Here is a 19,268-nt window from a genome sequence, read left to right on the forward strand (position 1 = left end):
TACTTGTATCAAAGCTACAGCATGAAAACACAAAAATGTTAATAACCCGAAGATCATTAATTTTGGAACCCATAGAAAGTAAAGCAGTCATCAGTCGGAAGAGTTGTTTGAACACCACAGTGCTTTAATAGGCACAGTCTTGTTGGAGGTGGTATGCCGTTGCTTTCCTCCGACCTTTGAGTTGACTTACCTAGCCAGTTAATAGGGGAACCTACAGTTTAACGTGGCTTTCGGACCACAGTCCAACTCGGCGTTTTTCACATCAGAAAACACTGCCCGATGGGAAATAATGGCAAATAAAAATCGTGGGTCTGACGGGGATCGAACCTGAGATTTTTGCATCCGTAGTCTTGCTCTTTATCACCTTACCACTATGCAGCCAACACTGTGCTTCCTGCTGGCATTAAAACTAGGATCTCCGTTTGTGCCCCCGTTGGCACTTGGGTGTCCCTTAGGAGACCTTATCTTTGGGATTACCCTCGTATACGTGCGTGTAAACGCCTTCCAATGCCTACTCAAAAAAGACAAGGATACACGGTCTAGCTTCAATATTACAAATACGCCTCAGTTTGTGGATGAACGCAGACTTAGGTTGATAATCATTTTGAATATTTAGCAGTGCTGTACCCATTGGTGATAAACTCGTTTTCAACCAGTGATTCCCACAGCTACAGGAACATTACTTGTGATACCTCTCAGACAAAATACGCAGTGCTATAAGACGAAAAGATCAACCTGACACAAACTTTGGGAAGTTTGCTTTACAACCTTCGTACCTGGATGAAGAGCTTTTCCTATTTGAGATATCTGTGAACGTTGCTGCATAAGACGATTTATGTTGTTGTTGTGGTCTTCAGTCCTGAGACTGGTTTGATGCAGCTCTCCATGCTACTCTATCCTGTGCAAGCTTCTTCATCTCCCAGTACCTACTGCAACCTACATCCTTCTGAATCTGCTTAGTGTATTCTCTTGGTCTCCCTCTACGATTTTTACCCTCCACGCTGCCCTCCAACGCTAAATTTGTGATCCCTTGATGCCTCAAAACATGTCCTACCAACCGATCCCTTCTTCTAGTCAAGTTGTGCCACAAACTTCTCTTCTCCCCAATCCTATTCAATACCTCCTCATTAGTTACGTGATCTACCCACCTTATCTTCAGCATTCTTCTGTAGCACCACATTTCGAAAGCTTCTATTCTCTTCTTGTCCAAACTGGTTATCGTCCATGTTTCACTTCCATACATGGCTACACTCCATACAAATACTTTCAGAAACGACTTCCTGACACTTAAATCTATACTCGATGTTAACAAATTTCTCTTCTTCAGAAACGATTTCCTTGCCATTGCCAGTCTACATTTTATATCCTCTCTACTTCGACCATCATCAGTTATTTTACTCCCTAAATAGCAAAACTCCTTTACTACTTTAAGTGTCTCATTTCCTAATCTAATCCCCTCAGCATCACCCGATTTAATTTGATTACATTCCATTATCCTCGTTTTGCTTTTGTTGATGTTCATCTTATATCCTCCTTTCAAGACACTGTCCATTCCGTTCAACTGCTCTTCCAAGTCCTTTGCTGTCTCTGACAGAATTACAATGTCATCGGCGAACCTCAAAGTTTTGACTTCTTCTCCATGAATTTTAATACCTACTCCGAATTTTTCTTTTGTTTCCTTTACTGCTTGCTCAATATACAGATTGAATAACATCGGGGAGAGGCTACAACCCTGTCTCACTCCTTTCCCAACCACTGCTTCCCTTTCATGCCCCTCGACTCTTATAACTGCCATCTGGTTTCTGTACAAATTGTAAATAGCCTTTCGCTCCCTGTATTTTACCCCTGCCACCTTCAGAATTTGAAAGAGAGTATTCCAGTTAACGTTGTCAAAAGCTTTCTCTAAGTCTACAAATGCTAGAAACGTAGGTTTGCCTTTTCTTAATCTTTCTTCTAAGATAAGTCGTAAGGTTAGTATTGCCTCACGTGTTCCAACATTTCCACGGAATCCAAACTGATCTTCCCCGAGGTCCGCTTCTACCAGTTTTTCCATTCGTCTGTAAAGAATTCGTGTTAGTATTTTGCAGCTGTGACTTATTAAACTGATAGTTCGGTAATTTTCACATCTGTCAACACCTGCTTTCTTTGGTATTGGAATTATTATATTCTTCTTGAAGTCTGAGGGTATTTCGCCTGTCTCATACATCTTGCTCACCAGATGGTAGAGTTTTGTCATGACTGGCTCTCCCAAGGCCATCAGTAGTTCTAATGGAATGTTGTCTACTCCCGGGGCCTTGTTTCGACTCAGGTCTTTCAGTGCTCTGTCAAACTCTTCACGCAGTATCTTATCTCCCATTTCATCTTCATCTACATCCTCTTCCATTTCCATAATATTGTCCTCAAGTACATCGCCTTTGTATAAACCCTCTATATACTCCTTCCACCTTTCTGCCTTCCCTTCTTTGCTTAGAACTGGGTTGCCATCTGAGCTCTTGATATTCATACAAGTGGTTTTCTTCTCTCCAAAGGTCTCTTTAATTTTCCTGTAGGCAGTATCTATCTTACCCCTAGTGAGACAAGCCTCTACATCCTTACATTTGTCCTCTAGCCATCCCTGCTTAGCCATTTTGCACTTTCTGTCGATCTCATTTTTGAGACGTTTGTATTCCCTTTTGCCTGCTTCATTTACTGCATTTTTATATTTTCTCCTTTTATCAATTAAATTCAATATTTCTTCTGTTACCCAAGGATTTCTATTAGCCCTCGTCTTTTTACCTACTTGATCCTCTGCTGCCTTCACTACTTCATCCCTCAGAGCTACCCATTCTTCTTCTACTGTATTTCTTTCCCCCATTCCTGTCAATTGTTCCCTTATGCTCTCCCTGAAACTCTCTACAACCTCTGGTTCTTTCAGTTTATCCAGGTCCCATCTCCTTAAATTCCCACCTTTTTGCAGTTTCTTCAGTTTCAATCTGCAGTTCATAACCAATAGATTGTGGTCAGAATCCACATCTGCCCCTGGAAATGTCTTACAATTTAAAACCTGGTTCCTAAATCTCTGTCTTACTATTATATAATCTATCTGATACCTATTAGTATCTCTAGGATTCTTCCAGGTATACAACCTTCTTTTATGATTCTTGAACCAAGTGTTAGCTATGATTAAGTTATGCTCTGTACAAAATTCTACAAGGCGGCTTCCTCTTTCATTTCTTCCCCCCAATCCATATTCACCTACTACGTTTCCTTCTCTCCCTTTTCCTACACTCGAATTCCAGTCACCCATGACTATTAAATTTTCGTCTCCCTTCACTATCTGAATAATTTCTTTTATTTCATCATACATTTCTTCAATTTCTTCGTCATCTGCAGAGCTAGTTGGCATATAAACTTGTACTACTGTAGTAGGTGTGGGCTTCGTATCTATCTTGGCCACAATAATGCGTTCACTATGCTGTTTGTAGTAGCTAACCCGCACTCCTATTTTTTTATTCATTATTAAACCTACTCCTGCATTACCCCTATTTGATTTTGTATTTATAACCCTGTAATCACCTGACCAAAAGTCTTGTTCCTCCTGCCACCGAACTTCACTAATTCCCACTATATCTAACTTTAACCTATCCATTTCCCTTTTTAAATTTTCTAACCTACCTGCCCGATTAAGGGATCTGACATTCCACTCTCCGATCCGTAGAATGCCAGTTTTCTTTCTCCTGATTTATGAAGAAACTAAATTCCTTCAGCTACGCCAATGTTTAAAGAAATCGTCTTAACGGCACTAAATCGTGGTTTGTGAATCGTTTACCGACCGTACTCTGCCGCATTTCGCTGGTTGGAAGGCTAAAAGCTTACTGACAAATTTCACAGAAGGAAAAAGTGGACGAAATGTCTCTCACTGGAAGGTCATGTTGCTTTATTTAAATGGTTACCAAATCAGGTAAAACGAACAGCGAGGTTGTCAGTATAAGCACATTACTGTTGTCAATATGATGTTGCACCACCCAGAGCCTGTAATGATAAAGGGCCCGTTTAAGTCAGGCATATTGTATACAGAAATGGAAGAGAGAGCACCACTAAATTCTACAATCCATATGCATTGCATACACACAGAAATTACTGTTACAGTGTACTTATGGAGCCCAATGAGTGAATTGCATATTTGCCGGTGAGAAAGAGCACTGGCAAACAGTCTTCGCTACATTAGGTTACTTAAACTGGTGTCACTCTGAGCTAGAATTTATGGTCAGCGACTAAGTGTAAGGACAATGAGTCGGATGCGGGTTTTGCAACTGTGAAGTACTTTCCTACATTATAGAAGCGAATATTAAATTTGAACTAATATTGCGAAAATTATGGACTTGGATAGCTTAGAATGAAAATCTTTCTGTTTATCACAAAGGAAAACAATTGATTTTCTAAAACGTTCTCTTTCATACACAACTTGAAGCAGGCCACGTTGACCAAATCATATGGAAGAACTGACAGCGACGTGTATCGGAAGGCAGTAAGATCCCTTGGCTTTTGGTTAGGCAGTATTCGACAGCCATTTCTAGGCGCAAGTAAATGAAGAAAGGCAGCACGTCTTTGTTATCAAGTAACGTCTTCATCAATCACTTTAGTTTCTATGTAATCTACGAGTAATTGCTGATGTTTGATATTGACATGAAAAGGATTCCGTAGACAGGGAAAGAACCCGTTCTTGAGCAACTACTTCCATAATGACCAAAAGGCCTTAAATGATCTTCAAACGCATGGGTTAAAGCAGCGGTATGAAAAAAATGATAGTAATAATGACGGTAATAATCGGATTATCCGGTAACTTCACACTTCACAGTGGATTTTTTCGAACTAAGAAATTTGCTGAATTGGTGAAAATTTCAAAATGGCTTCACACCGTGGCTATGACGCCTAGAAGAGTCTTTACATCCTGCTGACATGAGAATAGTATAATCTCCACGTCAGAAGCTTGCTTCTACTTAACCATTTAATAGACTCGCATTTTTTCCACCGTGACTAATTTTGTAAGCTAAGCACATCATCCGTTACAGCACACTCTTGGGGCTGGGAAATGTGGCCACAATGGTCTGGTGGAACGAACTATCCCAAGTGCACTGCGTGGGTTCAGGCATTTACTTTTCAGATGCACAAACAGATTTGCTTTACCCCTGGTAGCCTTCAGAGAAAGATGTTATAATCCATAACGCATTACACATAACGTTTCTTTATTACCAAATGGGCAGAGCCGGTTTACGTTGGGAAATGACGTAGGTGGTGGTCATGGTAAACAGAAATACTGTCGCCAGTAAACTTACTTACATTAGAAAATTTTATTTTATTTGATGAACCGATAGCCATTTAAAGGAACAGGGCTCTTATTTTACTTGTACTTGATTGAACTAGAGACGTTGAAAAATTTGGTGCTGAACTGTGATTCGAATTCGTATCTCCTCTTTCGAGGATCTGAATCTCTCGGAACAGTATAGTTCAATCATTTCGTTCCTTTTCCCAAGACTGCAATATTCTCTAGGTCTCCTCCAAAGGTAAGCATGTGGGTCCCAATCCTGATCCAGTCCAAAATTATTCATAATTTAATTTCAAGCCCTATCACGTTCACACCGGCCTGCTAGTGAAAATTAACGTGCATTTTTAATGTCTGTTCATGTGTTGTCAACAAATTCTGGTCAAACACGTACACATCTTACTGTTGTTGAGTAAGCAATTGATACTTAAGCTATATTCGTGGACGATAAAGAAGAACGGTAGAAGCGCGGTTCGATTGCGCTCAGGCACAAAAATTTGAATTCTTATTTTAGATTCAAACACCGATCAGCTGGTAAAAAAAACAATACGTAACATTTGATTTTACTTAGTTAACAATCCGATTACGTGTTGGGTTCGTATCTCCGTCACAGAACTTCATATTATGCGCTTCATCTTTAAATGCATACAAACTTTGTTACTTCTGAACTGAGGTATGTCAGACATCTTTCGTGGTTAGTTAAGAGGGATGAAAGGGTCTTGATTGGAGTCCCGGTTTATTACTAAATCTGTCGTCTTTTATTTTCATGTTTAGATTTAGTTACTGATATTGGCGAAAATTTCGGTAATTCATGACTCTTCATGGCTAGTCAGCAATATGATTAGATTAGTTTAGATTAATACTTGTTCCATAGATCATGAATATGAAATTTCGTAATGATGTGGAACGTGTCATTTTAATGAAAGATTTCTTTACATACCAGTATTCAATTTCTTTATAACAGTTTTTTATCCTCTCTCTCATTCTTTCTTATATATCTGTATCTCTATCTCTCTCTATCTCTCGCTCTCTTCTCTCTCTCTCTCTCTCTCTCTCTCTCTCTCTATCTCTTTCTCACACACATTCTCTTTTTATTTTTGTTTGTTGTGCTCGACTATCGGCGGGGCACGAAAACGTCCGTGAATGAGTTTCTTAGTTTTGAGTACAGCTACGACAGAAATATAAAAACAACTACGAGAGTTACTGATTTATGATGCTTAGTTTGCAGTCAGTTCTGAATATTATTAGTAACTACGCTCCAGTCCCTAAACATAGTTACAGAAATGCGAGCGAATCAGACGCATTAAGTATTCCAGGTCGTAGCAGCCGCGTCTTTGAGACGCCAGCCATGGTCACTTCCCAGCCCGCTGTAGGATCACATCGGTTCGTCTTCCTCCTGCTTTCTTTTTTTTTTTTAATCCATATTTTATTTGAGCCTCTGTATGCCATTAAATTGGTTCTGAACTGGGAATGCAACTCAGACCGCCATTAACGCGGAATTTGATAACTTCGTGACAATACAATTTGTTGTTTGTTCCAAACTGCAGATTCCATCTCCACATATTGCGCGTGAATGGGTTCGAATCCTGGCTGGGCACTAAGGTTTTCATTATGAATTATCAAGCTCTAGCATGAGAACACCTATCTGATGGTGGAAAATAATTTTGATTTTTAATGCATTTTCATTCGTTGTCAACACTAACGAAATCTGGCGTTTTTGACTCCCAGAGCCGGCCCGTGTGGCCATGCGGTTCTAGGCGCTTCAGTCTGGAACCGCATGACCGCTACGGTCGCAGATTCGAATCTTGCCTCGAGCATGGATGTGTGTGATGTCCTGAGGTTAGTTAGTTTTAAGTAGTTCTTAGTTCTAGGGGACTGATGACCATAGATGATAGTTAAGTCCCATAGTGATCAGAGCCATTTGCATTTGACTCCCAGTGTGACATATAACTATTTGAGAGATCACTGTAAGTTCAAGGATGTTATTCCGAGCTGCTGGTGGAGAAAAATTCGGTAGCTGACGTCTGTTTGTGTGTAGTCAACAACGATATGTGTGGGGTTCGATTCCCAGTCAGCACTGAACTCTTCGTCATATTGTTTCTAGTTCAAACATGCTCACATGTCGCTGCTGGTGTAACAAACCCATATTTAACGTTCGTTTTCTCTAGAAGATAACAGCGATAGGTGCCGGGTTGGAGTACTGGGAAGGAAAAACTTAATGTTTCGTCTAGTCATTTCAGTTAAAAGATCTGGCTACTGCCGAGAAAATCCGATGTGTCACAGTTGATTGTGCTTCGATAACAATCCGATTTGTTTCTGGGTTCGAATCCCTGTCCAACACAAAGCTTTACCTCACGGAATTTCAAGTAAGTTACTTGTGAAGAAGCAATATTTAACGTCTCTCGTAGTTCGTTAACAGCGACAGTAGATGCTGGGTAGGAATTCGCGTCCGTTAAAAATGTTTACCTTATGTAATTTAAAGCTGATATTTGCTAACTGATACTGTCTAAAATCGAGGTATATCACTCTCTTTATGCCTAGTCGGGAATGACTGTTAGTTTCCGTTAGTCACGAAATCTTTGTCTGCATGACCTGGGTTTGAATCCATAGGCAGAACGAGACGGTTCGTCGTGTCATTTAAAGTTCATACATATTCTCAACTGGCTGCTCGTGAATAACTTAAATTTTTAATGTCATTTTGTGCTAAATAACAAGTACGGTATGTTACACTGAAGAGGAAATCATGAATACGACGAACTTACTACGTGCATTACCTATCTGACGTAATAATGAGAGTGGTAACATTTCAGGTATGTCATTTATTGCAATAAATGTGAGCTTACAAGCCTTAAGGACAGGCTTATCTGTGATAAGATGTTCCCTAATATTTCTAGTATCGCGGTATTACTTTACATCTTGGGTTATTGCGATACAGAGCAATGTTTTCCAGTGGTGACTTGTTGGAACCATTTTCAATAGTCAAACGACTGTTCCAAGGAGCGATTAGAGGACCTGCTAGACAGCTGCGTTATGTGGGTTGCATGTGAATCAGGCGAAATGGAATTTAGGTCGTTCGGATACTTTTGAGCATGAATGTACGTGACTGCGTACAGGGTGGTCAGCAACAATTTGAAAAGCTTGTAAGGGTGTTAAAGGGTAGGTTGTGCTTAGAAATAATAGGTTGTGCTGAGAAATTAGTTAAGAAAAAAAATCGATACGTTGGGTGTTAATTAGCATTGAAGTTAGCCAATCACGCCATTGCGTCAGCAATTTCAAGCAGCCCTCACATTTAGTGTCGGTTGTTCTCACAGCGTAGATGATAGCGCACGAGACTGTTCAGTCTTTGGCTCAGGTTCGATCCTTACCATCGTCCCATGTCCAACTTCTTTATCGGTCTCTTGTCCGGATTTAGGAAACCAGCCGAAGAACAAGTTTGGAGACCCCATCTTTGGCGGGCTGCTTGAATTTGCGCATGCAATGCCCTGATTGGCTAACTTCAGTGCTAATCAACTCGCGAAGCAGCGCAATATATTGAGTTCTTTTCCTAACAACCTACACTGCAACGCCCTTACAAGCTTTTCAGACTGTTTCTGACCACTGAGTAGAAGTGCCCTCTGTAGGGCATCAGGAAGAAACAGCGCGAACATTCATTGCTGTGTAATTCGTCTGTTAGACATGTTCGACGTGATGTCGGCAAGTTATGTGTGAGGTGTAGTGCCGTTCTTGACTGTGGAAGGAGGGTAAGGGAGCGAAGTTCATGACACAGTCTATTTTGTGTATGGCGAACTCAGTATGTAAGTGCACGTGTGATTGTGTGACATAAACGATTTCGAGAATGTCGAGTGTAATCGAAAGACAACAGTCGGCAGGACAGGTGTAGTTGCCCTTTCTGTCAATGGTGCGATGGATGCTGCCGTCAGAAATGACCGACAGCGGACTGTCGACCACATTACGTTAATGCTGGGCACCAGTTGACGCAGAACCCACGCCTCTCGCGGTCGGAAAAACAGGACCCACGCCTCCCGGACCCTTAAAGGGTCCGCCTGGTGTGCAGGACCCACACTTCTCACAGTCGACCTAGAACTCCCATTCAAAGGAGGTAGCTACATATACGCTTCTCATCGAAGCTGTAAGCATTTTTCGCGTCTGGCGTAAGTAACAAGGAAAAACGGCTCTGGTTAACCTACACATCGAGATCAAAATATAGTGCTTAAATGTAAATTGGTGGTATATGCACCAATTCGTTTATCGTCGCTCAGGGAGGAAGCGAGCTGTCATCCACCCCAAAAGTATTTATAAATTTCTTTTATTTTGTTGTATTTTTGAATAAATTTACAAATTAATCGTCGTGATGCCAGAAAATGTACGCGCATAGTCAAAGTAGTCAATATTTTTCATTTTAGTTTGTGCTTTCAGCTTTCATTTTATAGGCAATTAACTTCTGCATATTTCATTATTGTAATTTTTCCAGCTTTAAAGCTCGTCACAAGCTGCATCATAAATAAACTTTAAAGCCAGACAAGACCTTTCGTTCTTCTTGTTTTTTAAGGAATTAATTGGAATTTTGGTTCCGAATTGAATTTACTTCAGTATTTCAGGAACTCTGTTTGGTAACAGGAATAGAAACTGACTGTCGTGTTTGCTCTGAAGTTTCACAAGTATTGGTGGTTCTCTCGCTTCTGCGACTTGGTAATGCTCACATGGGTGGAGAAATTAGTGCGTTTTCGTCTGTATAAATATATACTAAGTAGTCACAAACCTTTGTAGTTTCTCAGATACAGGCATTGCTGACATTAAACCCTCACTAAAACAGTTATCACCATATTGTGATACAGTAGTGAGTGCAAAAACATTGTCGATGGAGATAATTTCACACCTAGATTACCACATTTGTCAAAATTTGTTGAAAAGCCATTCGATAGCAAGAAGTTTTCTTATGATTCAGAAAAAAAAATTATTGGAATGTATTGTCTCTTATACGCCCGTGGATTGTAAATGGTTAACAAAAGGTTAGTGCAATACTTGAAAGTTCCATCAGCTACTAAATTAAATATTTTGAGGTTTCCAGCTTAGAAGAATATAACAATGTTTTTGTCAGCAACAGTATGTAATAAAAAATTCATTAATGTGTTCTGAACAACTTTTCGGCAGAATTTTCCGCCTAACTTCGTAAATGAATTTACTTAAGCTGTCGACACCTTTAATTGTTATTTCTTCAACATGTTCTCCTTTCAGTTGATTATGAAATAGTTCTGATGATATATCACATAAATCTTTTGTAGTTTTCCTCTTCAGACCAAAAAATGCTTTTTGGCTCGGAATTTTGTGACTAGATATTCCTGCATTGTTTTGGTCGTCTTGACTCTCGAGCACATTTCCGTCTTTAACGGAGGGAGATTTAATAAAACTTTTGCAACTCCATATGTAGCCCGTGCATCATTTTTACTATTGTAAATTGTAACCATTCTGAAGTAGCATTTCCCTTCCCACTTTACTAAGCGTAACTGCAATTGCATAGCAAAGCAAGGTCACTATGAAATGATCTGGTGTAAACTGAAACATGAGCCCACAATTACCACTCCGACGAGACTGCAAGGACTTGGTAACTAGACTTGTTCCGGAGGTATGAGTTCTGCTTCCTGCTAATGCTATGTGGTTATGGGAGTCACGGGCTGATACCTGCTAATCCACGAGGTTATGGGAGTCGTGGTTCCTGCTTGCTGCTAAGCCTACTTGCTTATGGGAGGCCTGGGTAGTGCGCCCTCCCAGTCGCGGTACCGCACTCACTATCATGACAGAGCATCTGAAGTTATGGAAAACCTGTGTGCACCGGATTCCCCACAGCCTCAGACGAGTAGAACGGAATGTCGACATTACTACATCACTTGGAACTGTATTACTATGAAGAATATCGTTTCCTGTCTCATTTTGTAGCGGGACATTATAGCATGTTATGGAAAACCTGTGTGCACCGGATTCCCCACAGCCTCAGACGAGTAGAACGGAATGTCGACATTACTACATCACTTGGAACTGTATTACTATGAAGAATATCGTTTCCTGTCTCATTTTGTAGCGGGACATTATAGCATTACGCGTATTTTTGCGAGATGATCGGCCGCCTAAAACTAGTACAAGGTAAGGTGAATTTGTTTGCGAAGCAGTGCGGCTCCAAAGCCGACGAACGACGTGGCCGTGCGCGCCGCCACGAGTGCTGCAGACGAGCACGTGCGTTAGAAAAAGACCGGATGTGGGGAAAATCTCGAAGGCGAATTACTCGCATGTATTTTGTGCAGAAGATGCTCCAAGAAATGACGCAGTATGAGATAATCTTAAAGATGGCTACGTTACAGCTCTTTGAAATTCGACAATAGCTCACAGTCAGATATTATCGCATATCTGAATACATGTCATCTCCGAAAAATGAGGCACATCCAAAGAAACAACAATATTTCGATACCTTTAAAACTGCAGAAGTTTAATACACTGAAGTGCCAAAGAAACTGGTATAGGCATACATATTCAAATACAGAGATAGTAAACAGGCAGAATACGGCGCTGCGGTCGGCAACGCCTATATAAGACGACAAGTGTCTGGCGCAGTTGTTACATCGAATACTGCTGCTACAACCGAAGGTTATCAAGATTTAAGTGAGTTTGTACATGGTGTTATAGTCGGCGCACGAGCGATGGCCCACAGCATCTCCGAAGTTGTGATGAAGTGGGGATTTTCCCCTACGACCATTTTACGAGTGCTCTGTAAAAATCCGGTAAAACGTCAAATCTCATACATCGCTGCGGCCGAAAAAAGATCCTGCAAGAGCGGGACCAGCGACGACCTAAGAGAATTGTTCAACGTGACAGAAGTGCGACCATTCCGCAAATTGCTGCACATTTCACTGCTGGACTATCAACAAGTGTCAGCGTGCGAACCATTCAACGAAACATCATCGATATGAGCTTTCGGAACCGAAGGCCCATTCGTGTACCCCTAATGACTGCACGACACAAAGCCTTACGCCTCGCCTGGGTCCGTCAACACTGACATTAGATTGTGGATGACTAGAAACGTGTTGCCTGGTCGTACGAGTCTCGTTTCAAATTGTATCGAGCGGAGTGGAGGTGTACGGGTACAGAGACAACGACATGTACCCATTGACCGTGCATGTCAGGAGGGGACTTTTCAAGCTGGTGGAGGCTCTGTAATGGTGTGGGCCGTGTGCAGTTGGAGTGATATTGGAACCCTGATACATCTAGATACGACTGTGACAGGAGACACGTACGTAAGCATCCTGTCTGATGACCTGCATCCACTCATGACCATTGTGTATACCGACTACTTGGGCAATTCCAGCAGAATTGCGACACTCCACAGGTCCAGAACTGCTATAGAGTGACTCCAGTAACACTCTTCTGAGTTTAAACACTTCTTCTGGCCACCAAAATCCCCAGACATGAAAATTATTGACTATATCTGGGATGCCTTGCACTGTGCTGTTTAGAAGAAATCTCCACCCCTTTGTACTCTTAAGGATTTATGGACAGCCCTGCAGGATTATTGGTGTCAGTTCCCTCCAGGCCTACTTCAGACATTAGTCGAATCCATGCCACGTCGTGTTGCGGCACTTCTCCATGCTCGCGTAGGCCCAATACGATATTAGGCAGGTGTACCGGTTTATTAGGATTTTTCGGTATATTTCAGAGGAAATAAACATTTACGCGCTGCCATAACGTCCTCTCAGTGCATTTGGCGGGCACTTTATATATAAAGCGTGGTTTGTAGAACTGCGCTTTCGCAGAGATTAGAGTATACGAAGTAGTCCCAGTTATGAAAAAAAGAATATCTGGATCCTGCAGCGCCCGTACATGGTGTGTTTAGTGCCTCCCGGTTCCCCACGGTGATCCCTGAACTTTTAATCGCTTCATGCGATTTCGACAAACAGTATCTCAGAAGGTAGCATTGCACTATTGTGGCCACCTCTATCCGTTCATGCTTGATGTCTGTCTTACCCGGCGGCAATGGCGTTTTTCAGCCAGATAACTGTCAGTGTCTTAATGCCAGAAGCTAGCTACAGTTATTTTGGGCAGCATGGTTATCTGAACCCGAAGGAACACTTTTAGGACGCTATGGGTACCACCTCCGCGACCACAAATCGATCTGCAATTTACTGGAATTGCAAGACCTGCGCGTAGATACCTGGTGCTATAGTCCTCTGGAACTCAACCAAGGACTTGTAGAATCTATGCCACACCCAATCGCTGCTATATTGCGTTGCGAAGGCGGACCAGTAGCTATTAAGCAGTGGACCAAAATGTTTTAGCCATCATCATGTTATTTTGTGTGTGTGTGTCTGTGTGAGTGTGCGTGTGCGTGTGCTGGAGGACAAATAAATGTAACGATCACTCAAAAATCTACCTGTCAAATACACTGGTGAAGACAGGACAGACGTCGAGTTTGCAATCTGACTTACCGAGAAAGCAATGAGATTGTATTTTATTTCCTAATCTTTGAAATTGTTGTCAGCTCGCAGTACTGTTGCGATTAGTGTGATATTGCACTAATTTACCATCATCTTATGTTTTATAGGCTTGGAAAGTGATTAAATTATTGATTTCTTCCATCCATTTAATCAATGACAACAGTCGTAAATCTGCAGTGAGCGTCTAAAGTTGCTATATCTAGGGCCATTCCAGGATAAAGAGATGACTTACGCCTACATTTCCATTTACATACATAGCCCTCAGACCACTGTACAGTGCGTGGAGTTGTGCCACTACCCGTCATCTTCCTTCCTCTTCCACCCGAAAACAAAGCTAAGGAAAGATGACTGTCTGTATGCCTCCATACGAGCCGTAATTTCTCACAGCTTATGTCCGTGGCCCTTACGCGAAATTTACGTTGGCGGCAGTAGCATCGTTATGCAGTCAACTTCAAATGCTAGTTGTCTAAATTTTATCAATAGCGATCCTCAAAAGAACGTCACCTTCTCTCCACGGGTTTCCACTTGGGTTCTCGAATCATCTCCGTCAGACTTGCGTGTCGAGCAAACCTACCGGTACCAAACTAGCAGCCCGCCTCCGAATTGCCTCGGTATCTCCCTTTAATCTTCCTCGTGGGGGTCCCAGACACGTGAGCAGCACTCAAGAATGAGTCGCACTAGTGTTCTATATGCGCTCTGCTTCATCAGCTTTTCCTAAAACTCTACAAGTAAACTGAAGTCGACCATTATTCATCTTCCCCACTACAATCCTGACATGCTCATTGCATTTGATACCGCTTTGCAATGTTACGCCCATACGACGTGACTGTGCATTTTATTAATGCTGTATTCGAACATTATATTTGCTGTGCATACTCATCTCAATTAACTTACATTTTCCTACATTTAGAGCTAGCTGAAATTGATCACCCAACGAGAAATTCTAAGTCATCTTGTATCCTCCTAGAGTCACTCAAACGGGGACACTGTCCCTGTACACCACAGCAGCATCAGGAAAAGCCGCTGATCGCTGCTCTCTCTGTCGGTCAGATCATTTATATACAGAGAAAATAACAGCGGTCCTATCCGCTGAGGCACTCCTGGTTTATTTATTCGTGTCAGAAGCACCACCAAGTTACACATTATAGTACGTACAACATTCACACATAAAATATGTACAAAGAAACACAACAGCATTTTAGATACAAATTATTTAAGTATTACGTCAAGTACAAGACATATCATGATTTGAAGCTAGAGCTGAAGATTTCTTGCCCCCGAACCGGGCGACGTCTATTGCCTTTGGCTTTGCTGCCATAGGGCCCTCTCAGTGCATTTGGCGGGGCACAGTGGACAGGTTTATACATAAAGCGTGATTTGTAGTACTCCACTTTCGCAGAGGTTAGCGTCTACAGTGTAGTCCCAGTTACGAAGAAAAGTATGTATCGATCCTGCAGCGCCCGTACATGGTTTGTTTGGTGCCTTCCGGTTACCCATGATGATCCTCTCATCTTTGAAGAAAACTGACCGTAGAGTGCAACATACTGGGTTCTATTACTTAAGAATCTTTAAATCACTCACATATCTTAGACCTCTTCCGAATTCTCGTACCTTCATTAACAGTCTGCGGTGGGTCACCAAGTCATAGGGCCAGTTTCTCTGTTAAATACAGTAATGCAAGATAAATATTTATTGTTACGGATATTAGGACATTAAAGAGGATTGTTGCGGTGTTTGAAATTTTCCCGGCGTACTGATTGTTCCATAAAAACACGGGAGAACTGCCGTAAGTCAGTAACATCAGGATTGTCACCTTTAGTGAAGTGACCACTACCCCGAAGGTGACATATAAGCTCAGGATGAGTCCAGAGAATAAACTGTCAGAGAAAATCGTTAGACCCAAACTGAATAACGGAATACTTGCTGCTCTTGGGAGACAAAGATACTAAAAGGAAAAATAACTGTTCCTGTCAATGGAATCATTTTAGATGATTGAGGCTAAGAGCTCAGGAAGTATTCCAAGAAAGTGACTACACGTCGCGGGGTGATATGGAGAACATACATTGATGGAAGTATCAAAAATTGATGTAACGGGCATGGAGAAAAATAACACGTTTTCTGTAGTCTCCTTAAATGAATAATGCGAATGTTATCGAACCAAAGCTGTTTACGATGGAAAATCAACTGTCTGTTACCACCCTCCAGTATCTCTCAACGAATACAGTTTCTTTGCGAGGAATGTTATATAACCTCATATCCAGGCATTTATGTGGGTTGAGTCCAAAGAGAATTCAACTATTCTTGATAAACAAATACTTATACTAGTCGATCTCGGAAAGTGGGTGAAGTGTATGACGTGAGAAGTATTGCAAAAGTAATTCCAGTATTTGACAGAGATTAACGCAAATACCTATACTAACATACAGCGGTGCAAGATTTTACTGAACGAAATAATGGAATGTTCACAGCAGTCTTTCTTAAGCATGCAGTTGTGTTTTCTATATCTGCAAGTGGATTTTCCTGTTTGTAGCTACTCAGAGGGACAGAACATTCTCCCAGCCCGTGACACTCACTCTCTTTTCCGTGGCCCATTTCACTCCCCTAAAGCTGGACGGTTGTTGTATATAAGCTAGTTGCCACGGAGTTGTGAAGGTCAGTAAGAAACTCCCAGCAGTCACAGAAGATTCTTAGTAATCCACTGTGCGACTGGAGATATGATTGGATGCCTGTAGGCCGCGGCAACAAGTAGGGCCGATGGTGGAGAGGCGCGATCGATGCGGGCCAGACACAGGCCGCCCTGTCCTCCAGACCAGGGGCCACTGACTCGACGGCCTTGGCGATTTGCTCACCACTCTTACCTGGAAAGCGCCGCGCCGCGCCGCCCCGCTATCGACAAGAGCTGGCTGGCCACTGCGGTTGCGCAACAAGTACGCTTCAACTCTGTGTGTGTGTGTGTGTGTGTGTGTGTGTGTGTGTGTTTGTTACCAGGTACAGCGAGCAGTGCGCTGTGGTGGACTTGTTAAGGGGGTGGATACTTCTTCGCGAGGAGCGATTTTCACTTTCCTTCAGTACATTCGGATTTAGCAGTGTAGGACGGCTTTTCACGATCGTTTAGTTCCCTCACCCTACATCTACAGCTACATCTACATCTACACACATACACCGCAAGCCCCGTACGGTGCGTGGCGGAGAGCGTACTGCAGCACTACTAGTCATTTCCTTTCCTGTTCCACTCGCAGATAGAGCCAGTGGAAAACGGCTGTCTTTATGTCGCAGTACGAGTGCTAATTTTTCTTACCTTCATGCCTCTTACCCGAAATGTACGGTAATGGCGGTAGAATCGTCCTGCAATCAGCTTCCAATTACGGTACTCTAAAATTTCTGAATAGTATTCCTCGAAAAGAACGCTGCCTTCTCTCTAGGAATTCCCATTTGAATAACGGAAGCATCTACGTAACACTTTCCTGTTATTTGAACCTAACAGTAATAAATCTAGCACCCCACTTTGATGTCTTTCTTCAGTTCAGCCTGGCGCAAGTCCCAAACACTCGAGCGGTACTCAAGAAAAGGTCGCACTAGTGTCCTGTATGTGAGCTCATTTACAGATGAATCACTATTTCCTAAAATTCTCCCAGTACATCGAAGTCAACCATTCACCTTCCCTGCTACATACCTTACAAAATGGCTCTGAGCAATATGGGACTTAACATCTGAGGTCATCAGTCCCCTAGAACTTAGAACTACTTAAACCTAACTAACCTAAGGACATCACACACATCCATGCCCGAGGCAGGATTCGAACCTGCGACCGTGGCGGTCGCGCGGTTCCAGACTGAAGCGCCTAGAACCGCTCGGCCACACCGGCCGGCTTACATACCTTACATCCTCGCTCCATTTCATATCACTTTGCAACGTTAAACCTAGACATTTAATCAACGTGACTGTGTCAAACAGCACACTACTGTATTCGAACATTACGAGTTAGTTGTCCGCCTGCTTAGCTGAGTGGTAATGTGCTTGCCTCCAATTCAGCGGGCCCGGGTTCGATTTCGAAGATTTTCTCCGCTCGTGGACTGGGTGTTGTGTTGTGAAATGGCTCTCAGCACTATGGGACTTAATATCTGAGGTCATCAGTCCCCTAGAACTTAGAACTACTTAAACCTAACCAATCTAAGGACATCACGCACACCCATGCCCGAGGCAGGATTCGAACCTGCGACCGTAGCAGTCACGCGGTTCCGGACTGAAGTGCCTAGAACCGCTCGGCCACCACGGCCGGCTGTTGTATTTTCCTCATCATCATTTCATCCTCATTACCGGCGCGAAAGTCGTCCAATGTGATGTCGACTGAAGTAGGACTTGCACTTGGTGGCCGAACTTTCCTGACTGGGGCCTCCCTGACAACGATGCCACACGATCAGTTCATTTTTTTACGGGCTGGTTTTTCCTATTCACTTACTGCAAGTCGAGACAGTAAGTCCAAATGATGTAGTTCTACTTCTTTAGTGACGTCAAGCATATCTAACTTTCTTGCTTTCATTAAAACATAACAGGCGAAAATAGCCCTCAGTAGTTCATGTAATGATTATCCATGGGCCATTATCGATTCCGGCTGACACGATCTCCGCAACTTTTACCCTCTACCAACCGAACTCTGCATCTTGTTCAAAACTGTCATTACCACCGGTAAAGGAACTCCACAACTAGAAGCAACTCACAGTAAGCTTTTAAGAATTTTCCATCGGTGCTTGGCAGGACATGATAACAATAATAAAAAGGAAAACACTTCCTAATGTACTGCAAAATAATACTTGCTTGGTAAGGAACTGGCTTTCGGTTCCTTAGGACATTTTCAGGTGACAAAAATGTCGCCAATCTAGATAAACATGATGTGTGACTTACGAAAATATTATTTGTGCAGAAGATTCAAAAATTACATAGTTTTTACACAGGAAATATTAAATTTTTTGAAACTTCCTGGCAGATTAAAACTGTGTGCCCGACCGAGACTCGAACTCGGGACCTTTGCCTTTCGCGGGCAAGTGCTCTACCAACTGAGCTACCGAAGCACGACTCACGCCCGGTACTCACAGCTTTACTTCTGCCAGTACCTCGTCTCCTACCTTCCAGACTTTACAGAAGCTCTCCTGCGAACCATGCAGAACTAGCACTCCTGAAAGAAAGGATATTGCGGAGACATGGCTTAGCCACAGCCTGGGGGATGTTTCCAGAATGATATTTTCACTCTGCAGCGGAGTGTGCGCTGATATGAAACTTCCTGGCAGATTAAAACTGTGTGCCCGACCGAGACTCGAACTCGGGACCTTTGCCTTTCGCGGGCAAGTGCTCTACCAACTGAGCTACCGAAGCACGACTCAGGCCCGGTACTCACAGCTTTACTTCTGCCAGTACCTCGTCTCCTACCTTCCAAACTTTACAGAAGCTCTCCTGCGAACCATGCAGAACTAGCACTCCTGAAAGAAAGG

Source organism: Schistocerca nitens, chromosome 4 (assembly GCF_023898315.1).
Source record: "Schistocerca nitens isolate TAMUIC-IGC-003100 chromosome 4, iqSchNite1.1, whole genome shotgun sequence".
Classification (NCBI taxonomy): domain Eukaryota; kingdom Metazoa; phylum Arthropoda; class Insecta; order Orthoptera; family Acrididae; genus Schistocerca; species Schistocerca nitens.